This window comes from Choloepus didactylus, chromosome 13, assembly GCF_015220235.1.
Source record: "Choloepus didactylus isolate mChoDid1 chromosome 13, mChoDid1.pri, whole genome shotgun sequence".
Lineage (NCBI taxonomy): Eukaryota > Metazoa > Chordata > Mammalia > Pilosa > Megalonychidae > Choloepus > Choloepus didactylus.
Window position 1 is genome coordinate 39,141,886 of NC_051319.1, and position 24,837 is coordinate 39,166,722.

At 37.0% G+C, this 24,837-nt stretch overlaps 1 long non-coding RNA gene across 2 annotated transcripts in view; it reads left to right on the forward strand.

Annotated features, from left to right (window-relative positions):
• Positions 1 to 6,451, forward strand: part of LOC119508414 — a 46,992-nt gene extending 40,541 nt beyond the window's left edge. For both annotated transcript variants that reach the window (XR_005211454.1, XR_005211453.1), the window contains 2 exons: positions 3,111 to 3,197; positions 6,118 to 6,451. This is a non-coding gene — a long non-coding RNA (uncharacterized LOC119508414). The remainder of the gene's footprint in view (positions 1 to 3,110; positions 3,198 to 6,117) is intronic.
• The last annotated feature ends 18,386 nt before the right edge of the window (positions 6,452 to 24,837 follow it).

The following is a 24,837-nucleotide window of genomic DNA, read 5'->3' on the forward strand; positions in this document are numbered from 1 at the left end:
GTAAATCTTTAATGCAGCAAGGTGTTGGTAAATGCTTAACAAGTGGCTTTTGGGTGAAAAAAAAAAGCCTTAATTTAAGGCAGTCAGTTTCGATGGTATAAGTACTCCACTGGGGCTGATATCAGCTGCCAATGTGACATCATTGAGCACTGAGTTGTGAAAAGGTGCCCTTATTCTGCTGATCCACATGGAGTAGTCTAGAAGGGTGATCGGCAAAAAGAGTGGTCAGCAAAGATTTTCTCTAGAAGACTGTATAGTAAATATTTTAGATTTTGCTGGCCATACAGTGTCTGTCACAACTACTCAACTCTGCCACTGAAGGGCAAAAGAAGTCAGAGATTTTACATAAATGAGTGAGTGTGGCTGTGTCAGTATATTTATGGAAACTGAATGTTGAACTTCATATAGTGTTTACCACACACAATTTTATTCTTCTTTAGATTCACTTCAACAATTTATACATGTAAGAACCATTCTTAGCTTGTGAGACATATCAGTTAGTAGGCCATAGCTGACAGACTCCTGGCCTAGACTGTTGAAAATCAACTAAACTGTGGGAGACTGGGCTGAGTGGGACGCCTGTACAATCCAAATGTCTTTCTTCAGAGACCACTGTCTAGTCCTCTGTGTCTTGCCTGAATCTTACAGGCTTTGAGTATTCAGTGTTCTCATTGTGAAGCTGAAATGGCAAATAGCTTTACTAATACTTAAACTTCCATTTTACTCACAAACTACAAAGAAGAAACAAAAAGCTACTAAGTCAAGCTGACATACCCACAGTACTTTGTGGTGCTAATAATTAAGACCCTGCCTCTATGTGAAAGGAGGAACTGTGATAAACAAGTCATACTGACACAGCAAGTCTTCACTAGATAAGCCTATTCCTGCACAAATAGTCTGCCAGGGCAGTTTTTGCAGATTTATGATCCTCGACCCAAGACATGCTGCCCCAGACATCTCACATAGCTTACGTCTTCCTTGGTCCCCTCTCCGTTCCCCCTTATCCTTTCTTTGTTCTAAGCAGCTACATAAACTTTTTTCCTGCCATTTTACTTTGACAGTAAATTTCTTTTAGTTCTGCTCCCACATGTGCCACTTAACCCTCTGCACCTTGGTTTTCAGAGTCTGCACATTCTGTTCTGAACCTAACATTACCCTCCCAGTGGTCCTCAAAAGGCACCAGCTCTGAAGATACCTGCTCTATTGGTTCCTTCCTCCTCCTCTCCATCTCTATCCCTTTTCTTGGGCTGAATTCTGTAGTTCTCAGCATAAGGTTGAATGCATTTCACAATTTTAGGAAGAAGCATATTTTACATCATAAATATATACGTATAAACTAAGGTACGTAAAAATTGAAACAATTCACAAATTAAACTTTACCCATACCACTTGCATTGAAATACTATGTTTTCTGTTCTATTTTCCATCCCATTCCATCCTATTCCCCCAGTCCTATTCCATTCCATTCATTTTGTTTTATTTCCAAAAAATTGCTCATGGGGACTGATTGATGGGTCAAGATCTACAGTTTTTGAATTAAAATGACTGGCACCAAGTTTTGAATAGTCTAACTATATACTTCCCCCCTCCCTGTCCTGAGTAATTGGACGTTGCTAAAAGCAGGCATTAACCAAATTAATCACAAAATTATGGGAAGTATTTGAGAGGATTTTTAAAGCAGTGATTTCTGTGGCTCTGGATCTCTTCATGGAATTGTTGGATCCCATCTTCTTCCTGTCAGCCACCTAGAATTCTTTCTCTACGGACAAATCTGTGTCCTATGAACTCATATTAGGAATGACTTTATTTATTATTTATTTGTTTGTTTGTTTATTTATTTATTTGCCAAAATAACTATGATATAAAAAACACTCTCCTAATTTGTAGAGGAGCCCAGCACTATATTTCTAAATTTTCATCTTCTTTCTATTCATTAGTTAGGCTTCTATGACTCTTTTTCTGTTTCTACACTGTTGGCCAATATAATATTATAAACAAAGGTAAGGCAGTGTATGAATAATCAGTCTACCAACATCACTGTATTATTTTATACATTATTTAAAGCATACCTTTTATCCTTCTACATGGATTATTGAGCATATCTATAAAACACAACCAAATCAACATCAGTCCAGCTTAAAATTATAACTTCAGATCATGTATTATACCAAAATGCTTGGCTATGATTCCATCAGAAATAATTTTCCTTTCTGGTATGAGACCTTTCCCTTATGACAGACATTAAGAAAATATAAGTTCTGATTCAAACTGGGAAATAAGTTGAGGAAGCTGTTATGGTCTAATCAAAGTTTTGAATCATGTTGGAAAAATTATTCTGACTTGGACCCAGGAAACCTGTGTTCAAATCATACTTTTGCATACCAATCATGTGGCCTTTAACATATTTATGAGAATTTCTTTGTAGACTCAATTTTCTCCTTTGTAAAATCAAGTTAATATCGTTCTACTTATCTGACAGGCAGTTTGTGAGGCAATAATTACTTAATTCATGTAATTTTTTTGTAAACTTTCTACAACACCCTGAAATGGAATAGGGCCTGTTTATATGGAAAAGAGTTATTTTGTCACTTTGGCTTTCACTTTGATCTGGAATTTATATCTAGCTTCTCCAACTCCTCTCCAGTTCTGTGACAGTGACACAGCCTCTGTACTTCCCTGTAAGGAGGCAGGTTACAGCCCGCAGTGTGTGCATGTGTCTGGTATTCTGAGTACGTTGTTTGCCACTTATTGTGGCTACAATGCAGTGATATCCCAGGACTTTAACAGTTGGTGGAGACAGACATTTCAGCAACATTCATAACTTGAATATATAGGCAAAATTTTTAACTTTATCATGACTTACTGCTAGAAGATGTTGAATAAATGCATTAGACAAACATCAGCTCTTTTAATTACTGTTTTAAAGGTTCCCTCGTTCTTTTATCCTTTATGTTTAATAAGCTATTATAACAGTTTCATATTATCTTCAAATTAAAGTTTTCTTCCATTAAAAATGAAACCTTTAAAAATGATTGAAATATTTTAGTGCATAGCTGAAAACTGTTTCATAGTGAAAATTCGTAGATAATTTTCTTTTGCTGTTCTTTCAGATATGCATATGCACAAGCTAGAAGAAAACTCCTTAACAAAACCTGTATTTTACAAGGCAAAACCTTGAGACCTTCCATGGAGGGGATGTAAGTCTCATTTCTTTGTAGGAGAGCTGAGTAAAGAATATGAATGAATAGCAGTTAAATATGCAGTACAAATTACAGTTGAACAATGTCATCAGTCCTTCAGACCCCTGAATGCAAATGTGATTTTACTGTTTTATTTTATTATTTTATTTTCTGGATCTCAGATATATAGGATTGAGTTAATTATACTAATTCCATTCCAGTTACATTATCACCAATTATCCATGCAAAGTCCCTTTCTTGTTTTTCTTATTTATTTACTCCCTGTCATTCCCACACTATACTCCTTTTCCTTTTTAACCTAATATATTTCCTTTTTATCCTAATATATACAATATATACTTTTGCATATGCAAGTTTTGACAAATGTGCATAATTTTGTGTCCATGTGTTTTTAATTTATTTAAAAAGTATTGTGTTATATATGACTATATGTAATATATGTATTCCCATTTATCATTAAATGCTATGTTTTAAGACCATTCATGCTGCTTTGTGTATTTCTAATCCACGGCTTCCACACTCTGCACAGTATTCCATGATGTACGTTTTAGTTTGTTAGGCTGCTGAAAGCAGATGCCATAAAATGTGTTGGCTTTAACAATGGGAATTTATTAGCTTATAAGCTTACAGTTATGAGGCTGTGAGAATGTCCAATCAAGGCATCATCAAGGTGATACTTTCTTCCCAAAGACCAGCTGCTGGCAATCCTTGGGTCCTCTGCCACATGGCAAGGCACATGGTAGTGTCTGCTTGTCTCTCCCTTCTCTTCCTGATTTCACTGAGTTCAGCTTCTTGCTTCTGTTGCTTTTCATGGTCTGAATCTCATTCTTTTTAAAGACTCCAGTACAAAGATTAAGGCCCACCCTGAATGAGGTTCTCCTTAAAAGATCCTGCTTAACAATGGGTCCACACGCACAGGAATGGATTAACTTCAAGAATGCTTTTCTGGAGTACATGCAGTTTCAAACCACCTCAGTGTGTATCCACTTTGTTTTCTTTTCTACCAGTCTAACAATGCATTCCCAGTTTGCCTCAAACTCCCTATTACAATAAATATTGCTGCAATGATGTACATGTATGTCTCCCTGATGACTTGTATGAGAATTTTTTACACCAAAAAGTGGAATTCCTGGGCCACAAGGCATATATAATTTCCTTTTTATTAGAAAATGGCAGCCTGTCTCCAGAATGAATATTACAGTCTACATTCTTCGCAGCAGTTCATGGAGATTCGTATATCCTTTATCTATGAGAACACTTTGTATTAGCCAGCTTTCTGAATATTTGATCACTTAATAAGTGCAATATGCTAAATCATTGTCTTTAAATTTGTAATTCTCTATTTGTAAATGATTTTGAGCCTCTCATTTCTTTCTTAGCTTTTTGATTTCTCCTTTGTAAAATGCTTATTCACATCCTTTGCTAATTTTTCTATTGTGGCTGTCTTTTCTTGTTGAATTTTGGTAATTGTAGTTTTTATTGCTCTGCCATATTTAGACTTCAGATCTCTTTTCCCATTCTTTATATATTCTTTTATATATCTACTAATTTTGTTCAGTCAATTTCGAACATAATTTTTATTTTTGTGTAATCAAATTAAACAAGGTTTTTGCCTTATGTTTTGTGCTTCTGAAATTTTAAGAAGTCCTTCCTGATCATGAACATATTCTCCAATATTTCCTTCTATTATTTTTATAGTGTTACCTTTAATGTTTAGATTTAATTCAGCAGGAATTCCTCTTACTTATATGCTATTAGTTAGGTATCCAATCTTAATTTTCTCCATCTAATGAAATGGTTTTTCTAACACTATCTACTAAACAATTTATCTTTTTCATTGATCTGTGGGTCCCCCTTATTATAAATTAAGTTTCTATTTATTTATGTTTTTGACTCTGAGTTCTTTGTTCTATGCTATTGGTCTATAGTCTGTTCTTGTCCAACAACATGCCATATTTATTATTATGGTTTTGTAATTCATCTAATTATCTGGTAGGTTAATTTTATAGTTATGAAGTGATTATAAATTCAGTTGGTTGAAATTTCTATCTAATCCCAAATCTCTCTTACAACATTCCTGATGCCTCCATTTAAACAGCCCTATTAAAACTTTTCCAGGTAACTTATTGTATTGTTGATTAGGTCTCCTCCACATTCAGTCATTACACTTTGAAATGAAACCTATCCTCCAGTAATTCCCATACTGTCCTCAGAGCTAGTCTCTCTGGAACAAATAAAAAAAAGATTTACTTCAACTGTTATGACAATTCTTTAGCTATTGTTCTCTTCACTGATTTTACTTTCTCCAGGCTTAATACACCCAGCCATTTTATCTGTCCTCATGTGCCATGATATTCAGACACAATTCAATTCTATTTGTCCTCCTTTGTACTCAAGCCTCTAATCTTTGATCCCTTTAAAAATAGTGGATGTGTAACTAGAAAACAAATAATTCTGATGTAGTCTAACTAGTATAGAGTATGGTAGAATTATAGGCTTTCTTCATGTGGACACTAAAATTCTGTTGATGGATGCTCTTACCATAGATTACCTACTGTAACTCCCTAAAACCCAGCACACCTTGAAGAAAAGACAAAAATGTGCCTAAGTCTACTAAACCGCACCACAGGAAAGAATCTCAATCTCTTTAAATAGAGAAAAGTAAAGCAATATTTTTGAGGGCAAGTAAATTTATGAAACTCAAGCTCTTCCTTCTATGAGCTAACTCTCAGAGTCCTTGAACTTGCAACTTGTGAAGACATAAATCAAGATTGGTTCACTTCTATGGTCATCCATCACAGTTAAATACAGTAAATCTGCTATTTTAACTTTTTTCACAGGAGATCTAGTTTCCTTGGACTTCTCCAAGTCAAATTGGCCATAATAATGCCCTGACATATCTTTTTCCTATTTTTAGGCAAGATTTCCTCACACATCACTTGACTCTCAGCGTGGGAATGCCTGGGAAATATTAAAAGGATGATTTGCCCCCTCCAGGAAAGAAGAGAGAGAAGCTGAAGAGCCAGTGACAAGTTCCATGTGAGGAGGACCCAAGGTGTGACAAATCCTGTCAACCATATGACACACTGCTGCAAGCCTGTCAGCTCACCTTCAGTGCACTATTAAAGGATTAGTCGCATCACATCCTCATGCAAATTCCAGCTGTGTGCCCTGTGATCCAGGGAAAAGGCCCACCAACAGCATGGTATTCACAGAAGAAATGCACTGCTGCGAATTTTCTCACTTTTTTCCCCCATGAATTCTTGTTTACATTGCTTGAAAAATAAATACTTTTGCTGCTTTGAGCTTCAACATATTTCCCTTAGCAATTTCCAACACATTTTGACAAGCTGTCTTTAGGTTGTATTTGGGCACTCTAAGTGATTTAGCTGAATGCATTTCCAATCAGCTTACAAATCTGCTGAGTTTCTTTTGATTGTATACAAGCATAATTCTTCTCAACCGTCAAGGTCCAAGTTCAAGGTCATCACCTTTGCGGCACCTTCCCTCTCTGTTAGAATTAATACTTTGCCCTTTGATACTCTATTCGATCATGGTTCACAACATGATAAAACATTCCTTCATTCATTAAGGCAGCATTCATTGAGTTCCCATTATGTGTCAAACTCAGCGTTGGGCACTAAGGCTATAAATTTGAACAAAATTGAGCCCTCTGCTTCAAAGAGTCTTGCAAACTAGTTGTAAAGACACACACATAAAATTATGATCGTAACACAGTGTGGTAAGTACATTAATGGAGTTGTGTGCAAGAGACATGGTTTTTCCTTGAAGAAAGAAGTAGTCAAACTGCCTTCAATTCTGGTCAGTTAAGGGTTGATAGAAGAGACATTTGACTGAATTGAAGCTAGAGTAGTTTTCCTGCAGTATAGTTTGCCTTGGTCTCCCCCTCCTACACTGTTGTGTTCCCTGGGCTAGAAAACATGAATTCTTTATCTCTGAGTTATCACTACATGGCAAGGAAGCTGTGCATGGCAGGTGCGCAAAACTATTGGGTAAAGATGTCTATTTTGTTGTCAGGGATTGTGCTCATCACTGTAAAGAATTAACCATAAATGCTGAATAGCTTACCTCAAGAAAATATCCCTCCTAATTATCCTATAAAACACATACTTTAAAAAAAGTCATTAAAATATACGAAAAGGGAAAGCAAGCAAAAAAGCCTGGGGATCTATAATTTAGAGTCAAGAACTCTGATAAGGTTCTTTTTGCTGTCCTTGTCCTACCTGTCTTTTCTGATTCTTGCTGTCACGAGGACCCCCAGGTACACGAAGTTCATGCAAGCCTCCATCTGGGCTTTGATTTTCTGGACAGCACACACTAAATACACAAACATTAGTATTTTTCCCCTGATGATAACTTGCTCCTCACTTTTCCTTGAAATTTTGCCCTGTGTTTTTTACAGCTAGTACAGACACGAAACTAATGCCCTGATATGTGCTACGCCACCTACATAACACATTTGGGTTTAAAAGAGGTATCTACCAGAATTAAGTCAAAACAGTAGCTTCAAGGGTAGGATTTTTCAGACATTGCAATCGTTCAGCAGGAACAGTAGGGTGGAATAGGAGAATTTTTTAATGCAACTGAAATCCTTTTAAAGCTAAGTCTGACCACATTCAATAGTTCAAACAACTTTATTTCTAGTGTTGAAGGAATGAATGGGGGAAGAGAGTGTAATGGTAAATGTGTCTCTAATCTGAAAGCATTGCTTTCTCTACCTCATCTTCAAATACCCTCTACTATAGCCACACATTCTTCTAAACACTTTAAGATATACTTTATTAAATTTCAAGAAAGATAATTTCATACTGACTCCTTATCACCCCATGTTTATTAGCCTCAAAAATTAATGACCACATGCCAGAAACTACACTAGACTTTTTAGTTATCTCCTTTCCTAAATAAAAAACTTGTAAAATGTGCATATTCTCCCTGGTACCGCAGATAGGTAAACTGAGGTTCAGTGAGTTGATCATATCACACAGGAAGTTGGTACTTAAAACTAAATCTACCAAGTCTGAAGTCTTAGCTCATTTATGTGCTTCCTTATATGTTATTTTTAAAATATATTATGAATTAAATAACCTTTTTCACAAACATGAACTAGAATAGGAAACATACAATTTTTATAATATTTGGAAGGAGGAAGAAGAAAGCTTGTAGTAGGAGAGAAATTCAATCTCCTGCTGCTTTTGGTTTATGGAGAAACAGTTTGGGAGATGAAGATATTACTTGTAAAGGCAAGATGTTGCAGCAATCAGGAACTGCTTAGATACAGGCTGCAGATGGACCTAGACAGATAGAGGAAGAAAAGTCCTGACACCAGAGAAGAATTTGGGGAGATACAGATACAGAAATAAGTTAGGATGAGGCAGTTAATAAAAGGCATAACTCAAGCCTGGCTCTCTTGATCATCTTAGGAATGTTAGTTTACCCAAGCAGGTGTGTTTTTCAGGCAGTGCTGGATGATCAGAGGGAAGCAGTAAATAATAAATAGTTCAGGGGTGATTATTTGAATTAGATCTTTCCTGGGGACAAGTATAGTTCTTAGACGATGGCAAAGAGAGCCTCTACTGTGGGTCCTGAAAGTTTGGATTGCATTCCTCAAAATGGTCTGTCTCCCAGTATTGGTGCCTTGGGCACGGCAGGATCAGGAATGCTGTGTGGGTGGGCACCCAGAGCCAGGACCAGGCAACATGTGGGCTCTGATGGCATTTCCCCCCTTCCATGGGCTCATCACTCTCTAGCCCCATGTCACACCTGTGTAGCCAATCACATGCTCCAAGAGGCTCAAGGATTCATGATTCTGAGATCATTTTGCCAATGACTGGGCCAGAGTTCCAGGAAGGCAGCCTGAGCAGCAATCACTTCCCCTAGTCAGCATACCTTTGGAAGAATCACATGAGATCAGAGCACCAGAATGATGCTGACACGCTATTTTTGAATTGACTCCCATTTGCTTCACTCAAACGATGAACATTCTTCTCGTGCACTGATTGAACAATAAACAAATATCTAAAGTCCTTTCATTGTCTATTATTCTAAATCTTCCCCAGTAAATCACTATATTCCATACTGGACCCTTAATGCTTATCAAGTCCCAGATTCTACAAAAATATTTCCCTGGGAGTGACTCTGTTGGGGACCAAAGTGAAATGCTGGTGTGGCTGGTGAGTGTAACTGCAGAACCCAAAGAAGGTGGAAGCTCGAGGACATTTTTCTGAGCTGTCAATTGTTCTTAAGCACACTGTATCTGGACAGAGGTTAGGCTTGGTGATACTACACACAATCAAGTAAGCGTCTATGAGGATGTCTTAAAAGTTTGTTTTCCATAAAAGGATTTTTCGTGACATTAATTTTGAAAACGCAAGTTGAATTAGATAAAAATCATGTTTGGTATCACCCTGAAACATGTTTCAACGTTTCTGTGACTACTTCTATTATGTATTTTATTTCATTTTCTTTCATTGATTTTCTTTATTATACTGTCCAGAATGTGCAATAACAAGATTTAGAGTACTTTGATTTTTTCCTCCTTGGGGCTGAAAAAAGGCTTGAGTAAGAAGATTGGAGCAGAAACATATTCTGTGAAGGTAAGGTGATGCCATAGTAATAAGCAACATCAAGACGCTCAGTGGTGATCCATTAAGACCACCCTTGGCCCATAGTTATGATGTATATCTGGAGAACTTTCTAGGGGTTTTATACTTTAAACTTATTCATAGGACCCTACCATGGAGGCTACAGTGTGTTCTATAATACTGAATGAAATACATGGAGTTTTGAAACGTTGAAATAGGTCAACCAAAATCACGCATGCTGTCAGCCTGAGGAGTACCCAGAGTCCATATATCTCCTACATAAAATCTCAAGAATTGAGTGAGGTTGAAGTTCTCTCACATATACCAAATCCAACCCAAACATGGAGCCATGTAAATAAGCTTTGTTCTGTTCCAGTCAATGTAGGAAGTTGTTTGACACAGCCAGGCATACCTTTTTTTTTTAATTTCTACACAAATCTAAGCAGATTGGACTGATCTCAGAAAAAATAGATCTTTAGTCATGAAAAAATTACAGGCCATACTTTGCAGAATAATGCTGCTTTTATGTTGGCTTATTTGGTGCCCTGAAAAAATATATATTGAGACATATCAGTTATTATCTTATATCTACTTTTGACATTAATTTTACTTGCCTACCTCCTGTAGGCATTTACGTTTTTAACAACTGGGCAAAAACAAGGTCAGCTGGGAAAGGAATCAAACTGTTGTGAGGTACAAGTGAAGCAGTTGGAGGTGACTACTTAGTATTCAAAGTATATGGATTGCTATAGGTTGAATGAATAAGGTGCAGTAAGAAAATTAAATATGGGTAATTGATTTGTACTGATACCAAATGCTAAGAAATATTGAAAAAGAGGGAATTTAAAGATCGAAATATTAACAATACTATACATTTACATATATTGCCCACTCAGTTGTCTTAATTAACAAAATACTTTTTTCAAAATGTATCAGATAGTATCATTATCATAGAGCAACATCATCAACAATGTATTTTTAAAGCACTGTTAAAGGTGTACTGTAGCTAGAAATGAGGAAGAGGGGCAGGGCATGTGTTGCTCCGAGGGAAAAGGTAAAGTCTCCATAATCTTTAAGATAAAGCAGCCAATTCAATTAAATATCACTCAGAGGCCTATCTTTTGAGACCAGCTACTTTATCTTTAACTTGACCTTCTCTCTGATTGTCTGTGTTTAAATTGCTTATTGATACCACGTATGATAAAGGTCACAGATAGTAAATATACTCTACTTCATAATATAAAGCATGTGGGTCTAATGTTTCTGACCATATTCCAAAGGAATAAATGTTAGTCACAGATCTCAGCATCAGGAAAATAATTGAATTTGCTGGCTATGCAGTATAAGATGATTCAAAAGACTAAGAGGACTAATAGTCTGAAAGGCCAAGCCAGAAAGAGAGGAATTTTGAGAGGTTTTTCTTTTTTCCCCATTTTGGTTTGGTAAAGTTGATGAAATGCAATATACCAGGAATGGGTTGGCTTTTACAGTGGGGATTTATTAACTTACTATTTACAGTTTTTAGGCCATGAAAATGTCCAAATTAAGGCATCAACAGGATGATACCTGGACTCTGAAGACAGGCTGCTGGCATCCAGGACACCTTTTCCACATGGGAAGGCACGTGGCCAGCATCTGCTCGTCCTTCTCTCCCGGATTTTGTTGCTTTTAGCTTCTGGCTGCTTGGTCTCTCCGCTTCTCTAGGTGCTTCTCTGAATTTCATCTCTCAGCTTCTGTATGTGTTTTATCCTTTTATAAATCTGAAATAAGAGGATTAAAAACAACCTTGAATGAGATGGGTCATATCTCTATTGAAGTAACCTAATTAAAAGGTCCTACCTATAATAAGTCTACACCCACAGGACTGGATTAAAAGGACATGATCTTTACTGGAGTACATACAACTTCAAACTACCATACCCTCAGAATGTGCTGTGGCTCTATAAAATGTCATGTGATATACCTAAGCAAAGATTTCAAGCCAAGAATAATAAAATCCAAGTTTTGTCACAATTTTTTGGTCATTTTAGATAAACTTATTTAAAAAGGGGTGGGAAGGAGGAAGGGAAAAGGAGTGACAGTCCTTAAATGAGTGGACTAAATTTAACATTTTTTCATTTTATTTTGCAAATAGTGTGACATTGCTCCTCGGTCTATGTTCTTGTCAAAAGGATAAAAGGACTAGCATATCAGGAGAAGTTGAGGTAGGACTGCATGGCTTCAGAAATAATGGAGTTATGGTTTCAAACTTACCAGGTTAAAATCAGAGAACCATTTGATGTCCTAGAATATTATAAACCTGAGCCATCTTAGCAACTTCTAAAACATGCTGAGCACTTACTATGCTCCAGGCATAACTCTAAGCACCTATTTAATCCATCAATAACACAATAGGAGGTACAATTATCTACTATTTTATAGTGGAAAAACTGATGTACAGAGGCTAAATAACTTGCCCAAGATTACAGGGCTGGTGGAAAGCTCAGGATTTGAACTCAGGATTTCCATTTGGAGCCTTGATCCAGCTGCTTTCCTCACAGGATTCCTGACCCCCATCTCTAGCACTCTCATCATTTTTCCCCATGCTGCATCTGGAATTCATAAGAAAAATTTCCCTTCTCAAAAATCATATGATTAAATATTGCTGAGCTAGCAATTCCCAATTTTTGTTGTACCACTGGAAAACAGGTGTCAAACCCATGGTCACCCAGTGAGGATAGGGTCAGAGAAGGAAGAAGGACCCAACTCTGGACTCCCACTGGTCCCCACCCTGGCATCGCCTTCAGACAAATGATATTATTTCTTGACTGTTTTCTATTTTCCAGAAACCTTGCCAATGTAATTTGCTCTGTTTCATCACATATCCTGTCAAACTACCGTGCATATCTTCAGACAAACTTAAAGCGCTACAAAACTTCACTGGAAACCTTTTCTTCATCAAAGAATAGGAGCCACATTTTTGCCCTCAGTTTTTTTATAGCACTAGTCAGGTGAGTAGATGGTAACCATAGGTGGACTGAGTGAAAAGTCATTTGAAGAAGTCAAAACACACATCTTTGCCCTGATCTTTCTCTGAAGAGCTCATGGAATTTAGCTGAGATTCAGCTTGATCCTCCCAGTTTCTCTCCATCTTCTTTCCTTGCTCCCACTCCACCCACATTTCCCTCAAAATGACAAAATTAATCCAGAGTGACTTTTCCATTTTTAAAAATTTCTCAAAATACCTTTAGCAAAATAATGACCATGGAGCCCCTATTATTCTGAATTGTTTGTGATCACTCTCTTTATTGGTATATTACATAGTTTCCCCCATGGCCTAATAGAACAGAAATTCTCTAAAAAATTGTTTTGATAGCATTATAGTATTTTATAAATGTGTCAGAATTAAAAAGCCTAGATAGACTCAGAAATCGTCTTTGAATAGGAAATAATTTTTCGTACTACTGACTTTTCCTTGATGCCTTTGTACATTGAGGACTAATGGACTAAAGTATAGGGCAGAAATGCATTCATTTGATTAACTAAAATGCACTGTGAATGGACTTTGACCTTAAAATATAAAGTGATAACAGCAATGTGAAGAAAGCATATTGCTATTGTTAGTGGAAAACTTAAATTGATGTAGCTATTAAAATGTAATATAGATTTTTTTCTGAAGATTTTCTTTAAAGATCAACCTTTTTGAAAACAATCTCAAAAGCACCCTTCGGATTTTCTTTTTTAGTCTCTGTAGCTTTGCAAGTTTCTTTCTGAAAGTAGCAATTTTATTTTAAAGTTTTAATCAATATTTCACACAGTGAAATCTTTTTCTTTGACACAATGAGTTATCAAAGCATTTTTTCTTCCTGAGGCAGCAGCTTTGAGCTGTGACTGACAATAGATCTTGTGGATACTGTCCCTGTCAAGATTAGTTCAAACACCATGGGGATTCCTTTTCATGTTTGTAACTCTTAGATCGGCATAAGCAATACACAAATTCCTCCATTCTAAAGGTGCGTTTTTCCTCAGTGGAGTAACTATCGCTGATCACATTTGATTCTCATTACTTCAGAAACAACATGCAGCTGTACAGCTGGAAATCATACCTGGATATATGCTTGTCTGCCTCTTGCTTTTCTTTGGAAGTAATTGTCTCCAACAACCATAGCAAAATTTTCTCCTTTATGTATTTTCTGCAGTTTAAAATGGTGTATCCAATTTGTTCTTTCATGTAAAAATTAGTCCTCATTCAACACAAACTCCTTTTGTATTAAAATAAAAATGACAAATTACCAACTGTGCCTGGTTGCATCTCTCCATCTCTTTCTTTATACTTATTTATTAGCTGCTTTCTAGTTAGGTTTATGCCAAGAGAAGGGTTTTGACCTACTGGTTTATTGACATCTGACATCATACTTCCATGGGCTTGAATCCTGGCTCAACCATTTACTGGCTGTGTGGCCTTGGATAAATCACTTAAGTTCTCTCTCTGTGTCTCATTTGGCTTATGTATAATGTGAATAGTAGTAGTGTCTGATATCCTCAATCAGTGGAAAGACTTAATGATAGCAGTTATATAAGCACATAACACTGTGCCTGACACAATGGGTGTTTAATACATTCTAGCATCATTAGTATACTTCATGTCATAAGTCTGATGTGTACATTCACACATTGAATGGAAATGAAAACATTCACCTATGAATGGCTCATACCTATTTGAGAAAGGAAGAAAAGAATTTATTTTTACCATAATTTCCCCTGTCTTGTGTCTTTGAGTATTTTATTAGGACTTTTTTCCCCCCATGAGGTCTAAGAAGTAAAATAGTGTCATTTCCTAAGAGTGGAAAGCAACTGGTGTGTAACTGATATGGTCTTCTGGGGGTAACATTTTAAACATGGATATTCTTATGTGCTCAAATTCTTTTAATATTAGGTAGCTCCAGATTTTTTATGATTTCAATATTCTGTGACCAGTCAACCAGAAGGATTCTTAAAGAAAAATGCCAAAACTGGTAAATCCCAAGAAAATTGTACAGTTCAGAAGTGAGGGAAATTTGCTTCTGATACAGCTAAGACAGCATAAGCTCTGTTAAGGGGGGTAGAGGCTGTCTCTTGGTTATTGATGATGAGCTGGCTGCCTCCCTGCTTTAGAAGAATCGGGTAAGTAGAAGATGAAGTCATTTTCCAAGGCTTGGCCCATTGCCCTGCTTTCTCTTCACTCTGACCATTCAGAACATGGGCACACATGAGCAAGAAAGGAAGTATGATGCCGACATGAAAAATGGGGTTAGTGAACCACGAAGATGTAGAGTACAAATAAAACCATTTCAGCAAAGCGGAGTCTACAACTTCAGCTCTCTAAACAATGACATACACTTCAGAAATTAGCCAGCTTTTTTTTTTTTTTTTTTGGTTTACTTAATTGGAAATGTTAAATGGATAACAGGTATTTACTTCCCTGTAGAGGGATGGAGGGAATTTAATCATCAACAGGATTTCTGGGAAAGGAGATTTTTCTGCACTCAGGAAACTCGCACACATGTGGGTAATTGTCATATAGGATTTTAGTGCTTTAAACCACAGCTTAAATCATCCGTGTACATATATCCTACAGTTAAGCCATTTTATTTCATAGTTTTATGAAAAAGTGATTTGGAAAATATTTAATAGGAGAGCTGCTAGTGTTCTAACTACATGAATGATGGAAATATTTTTATAGCAATAAGTATGCAATATAATCATTTGAAGAATAATTATGGACAAGAAGTAAAAGGGTGTTTTTTTATTTTTAAATTCAGTTTTATTGAGATATATTCACATACCATACAATCATCCATGGTGTACAATCAACAGTTCACAGTACCATTATATAGCTGTGCATTCATCACCCCAATCTATTTTCGAACATTTTCCTTTCCTTATACCAGAAAGAATCAGAATAAGAATAAAAAATAAAAGTAAAAAAGAGCACCTAAATCATCCCCCCATCCCACCCAATTTTTTATTTAGTTTTGCCCCCTTTTTCTACTCATCCATCCATACACTGGATAAAGGGAGTGCGATCCACGAGGTTTTCACAATCACACTGTCAGTCCTTTTAATCTACATTGTTATATAGTCGTCTTCAAGAGTCAAGGCTACTGGGTTGGAGTTTGGTAGTTTCAGGTATTTACTTCTAGTTGTTCCAATACATTAAAACCTAAAATGTCTTATCTATAAAGTGTGTAATAATGTCCACCAGAGTGACCTCTCGACTCCATTTGAAATCTTTCAGCCACTGAAGCTTTATTCCGTTTCATTTCAAATCCCCCTTTTGGTCAAGAAGATGTTCTCAATCCCATGATGCTGGGTCCAGATTCATCTCCAGGAGTCATATCCTGCACTGCCAGGGAGATTTACACCCCCGGGAGTCAGGTCCCACGTAGGGCAGTGAGATCATCCACCAAGGTGCCTTAGCTAGAGAGAGAGGGCCATATCTGAGCAACAAAGAGGTACTCAGGAGGAGACCCTTAGGCACAATTATAAGCAGATTTAGCCTCTCCTTTGCAGTAACTAGCTTCATAGGGGCAAGTCCCAAGACAGAGGGCTCAGCATGTCAAGCCATCAGTCTAAAAGGATGTTTTAAGGATTCCCTTCTTCCCCTTGAATAGAATCATTCCCAAGATTTCTCCTTTTATGAGAAGAGAAGGGTGCATTTCCTTTTTCTGAGTGAAACTCCTTCTTTAGGGATGTGCAAGTGGATTAGAGAATTGGTCTCTACCTAGCAAAGTCCTCAGTATTTAAGGCTTTTTCCTGCAATGCATAACCACCCCCAGGTGAAAAGCAGCCATCTCTCCAGGTACTTTTATCATGTTCAACTCCAGCCAAAGAGAAAATTCCTGTTTGTTCCTAACCAAATTATCTAGAGACAAGCTTCCAAAGCCAGTGGTAATCAGAAATTAGATTTAAAAAAATCCATAATATTTTGTCTCAGCTATCTGGGGGACAGTATGTTTCTCAACTACACAACCTAAGATAAGCAGGTAATGTTTCCTGGGGATCACTGGCAAGCTGTTGCCACAGGGGCAAATGCCTACAAAGGTGTACAATTGCCCTCTCTGTGATGCTAAATTGTAACTGCCATTTTTCATCTGCAAATCCATTTCTCTGTGGTGCCTATTCTCAGAGAAATTTCACTAAAGATTGGAGCATAACAGCTTGTAATAGAGCTGACCCAGAATAAACCAAAAAGCTTTTTATCCTCCTCACTGGTAAGCATATCACATTCTCTTAGTCTAGGAATAGCTCTTGCTGAACCACAACCCATCATGGCCTAAAATTGAAAAAAAAAACAAAAGGCCAAATATGCCTATGTATTTAGCTTATATTATATTGACAACATTATAAGAATCTATGTATTTGGGCCCAAAGTCTATTTTTAGAAAGATTTATAATAAAGTACTCTCTAAGATGCTAAGAGAAATAATAAATGCCTACAATTATTGAATATCCTTTTAAAGGAGTTATGATTTTATAACTGATGAGTTATAATATTCATCTAATAAACAGGAAACCTTCAGAAATAAAGTAATTAGTATATTATAAAAAGAAATTTGCTGTGGATGGTTTTTAGGTGTTTTGGTTGTGGCACATATGTATTGGGGCATATTAGAAGCTTATGTGTGTATACATAAAATGACATCGCTGTTGATGCCAAATATAATGGATTGCTAGTTTTGCAAAGTCATGCTTTGCGCATTTGCAAAATCAATCAGAATTCAAACAGCAAATGACTCTTTCATTGTACATATGCCTGAAATTATGTGGTGGCATGCTATCTTAAAGGAATATTACACGTTAAATAATATTTAATAATCATACATAGAAATTCAAGTGTAAGATATATGTATCTCGGTATCTTCCTTTCTCAATATTTTTTAAGACATGGGCCCCCTTGGGGGTTTATGCTGAGTCTCCAATGCTGAAAAATCTTAAATGTTATAAAAATGCAAATGTCTGTGCAATAGAGGAGTTCAGGTACCTTTTAATTGGTTTGGAGACGTGAGTTTTTTAAATTTTTTTTTATCTGAAAATGACTACAGGAGTGCATTGCCCCTCCTCTGGATTAGTTCCTGCTTCACTGGACAGCTTTCCTGATATTTGTATAGCTGGGAACAGATTGCTTTGTACCTTATCCACTACTAAGCATTTGCTATTCTATTCACTGTAAGGGCAGGGGCTATGTCTCTTTTGCTTATCAGTTCATACCCTAGAAACTCACACAGTTCTGGCACATAGTAGGTGCTTAAAGCCTGTTTTTGAATTAATGAGAGAATGATCAAATGCCACCCTGGCAACTGCTCTCTGAGAGTCCTGTGTGCCTATGAAGAGGTCTTTGAAAAGAATATCTTGCAAAGCTTGCAGCAGCCACATCTGCCATGCCTCATTGTGGAGCGAGTTGCCACAATGATGCATTGCAACAATGTGTTGTGGGAACACAGGCTCATGGACACAACAGAAACTTTCAGCCTATAACCTCTTTATTACTTACCTGACATAAAGAGTCCAGAAGGGCAAATAACTTCTTTGTTACTTACACAGTACAGAAAGTCTAAGAGCAGGGGAAGAAGTTCCATCACGATCAGTTTCCCAGGGTGGCAGAAAACTTTTTCAGGTCAGAGTCAACAGATGGCAGCTCTGCCTGCCCCATGTTGCACCTGAGAAGAGAGACAAATCTATACAGTTTGGGTGTTGTTTATGCACGTAATGGGGGAGGGGGCCCTGCTGCTGAGGATTCCTGCTCTGATAAGCATCCAGGGCTGCTTATTCCCTATTTCCAGGTTTAAGGTCTGGCAGGGCCTTTTCACTAGACTTAACATCTCCCCTAGTTGTGGAATGGGACACAATAGAAATGGAGGTGGGGGCAGCTGAAGGCTGAGGATGGCTGATTGGTGAGTGTTGGTGACTTCCTCAGAGAAGGAGGTGGGATAAGTGAGCTCTGGGCAGTGGTAGTTTAACACCTGTCTATGACTTCACTAACCCTCATGTTCCTTGATTTCCATCCAAGATGGAATCTTCCCTATCTTCTTTCTTTTCCCATATTCTTAGGGACACAGTTTTATACTACCTGTAACACGATCCATAGTTTTCAGCTTTCCCTCCTCCAAACATTCTTCTATAAATTCTGAAATCTACCGTCTATGATTAACAAATATCCAAACAATCACTAATCAAAGAAAGTTACCTTCACCTGTTTACTTTAACTGACAAAGGCTCTCTCCTTAAGCCTGCCATGTTTCTTTTGGGTGAAAGACAAGCATTTTCCCAAACACTACTTATCTCAGGGTTAAGATGTCGATTTGACATTTTTACCACTTCCCACCTCAAGATAATTATTCCTCTACTCTCCTGAAAAAAAGTCTTACTTTTGTGGTTGTAGACAGGTTACAGAAGATTATGCAACCATATTAATGGTGGTAATCTCCAAATGATTAGATTTTTTATTTTCTTTTTCTTTGAAATTTTTCATTGTTTTGTTTTTAATTATAAGCATGTGTTCTTTAAATAAAAAGGCTATTTTTATATGAAATAGTCTCCAACTCATATCTAGCTTATGCTATCCAGCTATACCACTGTATGAGACAGGGTGCTCTAGGGAAACAGAACCAACATGAGATATCTGTAAATATGAGATTTATAGAAGTGTCTCATGCAACTGTGGATGCATGAGTCCAAATTCTGTAGGGCAGGATGTATGAGTTCAAATTCCATAGGGCAGGTCATGAGCTGGCGACTCTGATGAAGGTCTTTGATGAATTCCCCAAGAGAGGCTGTCTAGATGAAGAAGAAGTGAAAGTTCTCTCTTCTCACTTAAAAGTCTTCAGCTGATTGGACTAAATTCAGCTGATTGCATTTTCTCATTGTGGAAGACACTCCTTTAGTTGATTGTAGATGTAATCAGCCACAGATGCAATCAATTGGCTGATGGTTTAGTAAACCAGCCTTTGGTTTATTAACCAGCCACAAATGTCCTTTCAGTAATGGTTAGGCCAGTGTTTGCCTGACCAGATAACTGGTCACTATCACCTGACCAAGTTGACACATGAACCTAACCATCATACCTACTAAATATTCATTGCCCCCCTACCTTGCCACCCACCTACCTCAATTTGTTCATGACTCTGGAACCTGGCTAACCACCTTCCTTGCTACCTCTCTTTCTAACATTATGGTAAGTGATATAGTGGCTGTATGGATGATCCATTCAATACTCTAGCTGTACAAGTCATTATTTTTCTCCTCTCTATCTTCATCTCTTTATCAGTTCAGTCACCCACTATTGAGGGCGTGCCAGTTTGAATGTATTATATTCCCCAAAATGCCATTATCTTTGATGCAATCTTGAGTGGGCAGAAGTATTAGTGTTGATTAGATTGCAATTCTTTGATTGTTTCCATGGAGATGGGACCCACCCAAATGTAGTTGATAATTCTGATTAGATAATTTCCATGGAGGTGTGGCCCCTCCCAATCAACATGGGCCTTGATTAGTTCACTGGGGCCCTATAAAAACTCAGACAGAAGGAGCAAGCTTGCCACAGCCAAGAGGGAAACTTTGAAGAACACACAGGAGCTGAGAGAGGGATGTCCTGGGAGAAAGCTGTTTTGAAACCAGAACTCTGGAGCAGTCACCAGCCATGCGCCTTCCCAGCTAACAGAGGTTTTCTGGATGTCATCGGCCATCCTCCAGTGAAGGTACCTGATTGTTGATGCATTACCTTGGACACTTTATGCCCTTAAGACTGTGACTTTGTAACCAAATAAATCCCCTTTATAAAAGCCAGTCCATTTCTGGTGTTTTGTGAAAAGGCAGCATTAGCAAACCGGAACAGAGGACCAGAGCCTAGATCTTATCAGTACCTCAAATTCGTCAATCTCTGAAATTATAAATTCAAATATTGCATTACTTTATACAACCCTCTCCGTATCTAGTTTTAGTATTTGATGTTTCTAATTATGCTTAATATTTTACTCCATCAATGTATTCAGACCTTTTCTCTCTCTAGTCCCTTTGTCCAGCCCTTTCTAGAGAACATAGTCTGGAGCCAGATATGAAGTTAGAGTCATAGGTCTTCTGATGTATGTTTGTGGATAATCTACTAATTTCTCTTCATCTCTGTTGCCTTCTTTGTAAAATGGAACAGTACCTAACTCATAAGTTTGTTGTGGGAATTAAAGAATACTTGAAAATAAAACATGTCTAGTATATAGTAAGTTACATGTTTGTTTCCATCATCACACTTACTAGTGGTATTAATTTTATCTGGTTATATTTACAGTCCAACACTTCAACCATTCTTTTCCCAATATGTCCAATTCCTTTATCCTATTTTCTTTTTCATATCATCTGGGAGTCTTAAATCCTGAATCAGTCCAAATTAAGTGTTATTTTCCCCTACAAATGTGCTGTTGAACGATGCTGAAGAAATTTCACTAGCAAGCAGATGAATGTTAATAAAAATTATGGTCTCTACATTATCTTAGCCCCAATAATGCCAAAAGAATCCTATTAATTTTCTCTGACATTCTCTTTAGTGATCATTTCAATACTCCCCTCCATCTCATAAACTATAATTCTACTACAAATAAACATCATGTAATATTTTCATTTATATGAATTTATATGTGTTTAACTGTTAGTGTTTGTAAGATCATATATGTGCTTGTGTATATGTTTATATTCATGTTTGTATGTAAGTTTCTTACGTATACAGCTTAGCATATGAATTTTCAAGCTTTTTTCTATGCATGTGATGCTATGCCAAATGACTTCTTAAACTTTAGAGAAAACTGGCAGCTATCAACTTGTTGACATCAAGTTGATGAACCTGGCAGTGTCCATATTCTTTCTTCTTTCTTCCTGTCACACTAGGCGAGTGTACCCTACTGCTAAGATGAATTCCTACAATGGGGCACAGAATCTCGTTACTTTCTCTCTCTCTCAGGAGCCTTATCCTATTAGAAATTCCCAAGAAATTCCATTTTCTCAGGTCATTAACAGATACGACATTTAAAAATGTTCTTTGCTCAAATTAATTTGGGAAAATGCTGGGATGAAAAAAAACATAAACAACTTTACCAGGAGATTCACAGACTTTAAAATTCCAGCATATATTGTGAATCTCCCAAAGAGGAATAGAGGAATAGTATTATGGAGACTTTGCATTTGCATCAAGGAAGATTTTTCACAAGGATCTTAACATCCCATCCTTATTCTTCTGATTTACTTTCTCTACTGCCTCCTTCTCATTTTAATATGCCTTAGCCTTTTTAACCCGAAAGAACATACTACCTGCCAAGTTTTCTTTTCTCTCCAGCAATCCCTCTCTCTTTTTAATTACAGTCAAATTCTACAAAAGAACTGGGCCCCTTACTGTTTCCATTTTTGTGATGTTCCATGAACCCAACACAATCTTGCTTTCACATCCATGACTCTGGTCCACACTGACATTGTTATCACCATGGTTAAAGCCTGGTTGTTGCTGAGTCTAATGAATTTTTTCCAGCTCTTATGTATATCAACTTACTCCTTAGTTTTTAAAACATTCTCTTCTCTTGAGTTTTGTAACTGCCCTACACCCCTTAATGAATTCTTCTTTCTATTTTCACACTTATATGAACATGAACCTTGGGGTGATATTGCAGGCTCTCTTCCCTCCTCTCCTTAGTTGCTCTTTAGTCTAGATTACCCAATAATTCCCAAGTCTTCAGGTAGTATCATATGTATTCATTTCTGAATTTGTATTTTTAACACAGATCCTTTTCTGAGCTCTAGATCTATATATCTAGCTGCCAGCTAACTACTCCCACTTGAAAGATTTCTAGATAATTAACACTCAGCAAGCTCAAATTTAAATCTATGTTTTTTGACCTAAACCAGATTTTCCTCTGGTTTCCCTATGATACACTTACTCGTCCACAGGTCAGCAATCAGGATGCTCTCCTTGCTTTCTCCAGCTCTCTTCTCTCTTAACCTATTCATCAATTTCAAATTGAATCTACCTCTAATTTATTTTTCAAATCCATTATGTCATTCAATTACTACCAATCCCTTAGTTCAAACCGTTATCATGTCAGATAGATTTATTCACACACTAAACTTGGGTCTACCTCCCTTGGATTGGTCCTCTCCAAGCCATCCTTAACTTCACTTTCTGATTAAAATCTGTAAAGAGCTTCCCATTGTCTTTGGGAAACAGTGCTCCTAAGATGCTGGAAATTAACCATCTATTCCTTATAATTGAAATTTTGCCTGTTTATTGTATACCAATAAATTTTTGAATGGGGAAAATTTCAAAGAGACTGAATCCATGCTTCATCATAGAGAGCAAAATAATCCAGAACATATTTTATTCTTGTAAATCTTTTAAAACTGACATTAAAACAAGTGTTGTTTAGCTTAGATTCAGTACTGGAACAAAGATGGTGCTGTAAAGAAACTTCTGTAATATGAGGGATAATTAGGCCTGGCTGTCATGGAGAAATTTCTTATAGAGAAGAGGACTTTTCTCTTACTTGCCTCCATAAGTGAAAAGAAAATAAAAAGGGATTACTGCCTTTTCTAAAGATTCACAATAGATTTGTGGAAAAACTAGAATCTCTGAAGTGTCTGGCTATCTGTTTGCCTGTAGTGGCAGCCATGGCCACCATCTAGACCAAATAGAGAGAGACACATGGAATTTAATTAGTTGAAAACATAGCCAGTTACTTACTAAACAAATGGTAACTTGAACCCTTGCTCATTATATTTTAGCAATAATTTTATTGATAAACAGATTGGGTTTCAGGAGATGACAGCCTTGAAGCCTTTCTATGACCAAAGTAGAAGTCATGTAGACATCTAGGCAATATGAATTTATTGATCAGGATTACAATGTTTTGCTATAGGTGTACTCATCAGTTTGAAGAGATTTTAAATCTCTGGATGAATTCTTGGACAGGGTAGTCAAAACTCACTTCCAGCATCTGTGATCTCAGTAACAGAAATTTGGAAATTTAAGATCCTCTTCTTGCATTCTCTCATCAGAAAGAGTTCTGGAAGTAGAGGAAACCGTACTTTGAGTTCCAGCTCAGGATTTACCTACTCAGTGGAAGTCTCTCATAACCTCCCAAACTGAGGTAATTATACCTCCTGAAATAACAAAACACCTATAGTTGTCTTTTTTTTCCCTTTAATTGCAGGACTGAAATTATTTGCATATTACTCCTTCATTAGAATGTGATTTTCTTTAGGAGATACATTTTTCACAAATGTGATATGTGTTTCCAGAATCTAGAACAGAAAAAAAATTGTTCATAATAGACCCCAAATGCTTTTGAATTAAATAATTACACAGGAGTTTTACACAATTCTTATTACCATCTGAAATATTCTAATGCTACTTACTTATTACCAATGTTTTATTGAAGTATTGGCCATTTATTTTTTGAAGGCTTCAACTTTCTAGAGTTTACTAACTTGTTAATCTTGTGGCTATTTTTTTCTGGAGTTAAAAGTAATGCAGACAAGTCCCCTTTCTTGAGGCTTGCCCTTATGAAGCTTGTTAATGCAGAGGAGAGGCTAAGCCTGCTCATAATTGTGCCTAAGAGTCTCCCCCTGAGTGCTTCTTTGTTGCTTGGATGTGGCCCTCTATCTCTAGCTAAGCCACCTTGGAAAGTGAACTCACTGCCCTCCTCCCTATGTGAGACCTGACTCTCAAGGGTGTAAATCTCCCTGGCAGCACAGGATATGCCTCCCAGGGATGAATCTGGACCAGACACTGTGGGATTTAGAACATCTTCTTGACCAAAAGCAGTAAGGAAACAAAATGAAACAAAATGAAGTTTCAGTAGCTGAGAGATTTCAAATGGAGTTGAGAGGTCACTCTGGTGGACATTCTTATGCACTATATAGATAACCCTTTTTAGATTTTAATGTATTGGAGTAGCTAGAAGTAAATACCTGAAACTACCAAACTCCAACCCAGTAGCCTTGACTCTTGAAGACGATTGTATAACAGTGTAGATTAGAAGGAC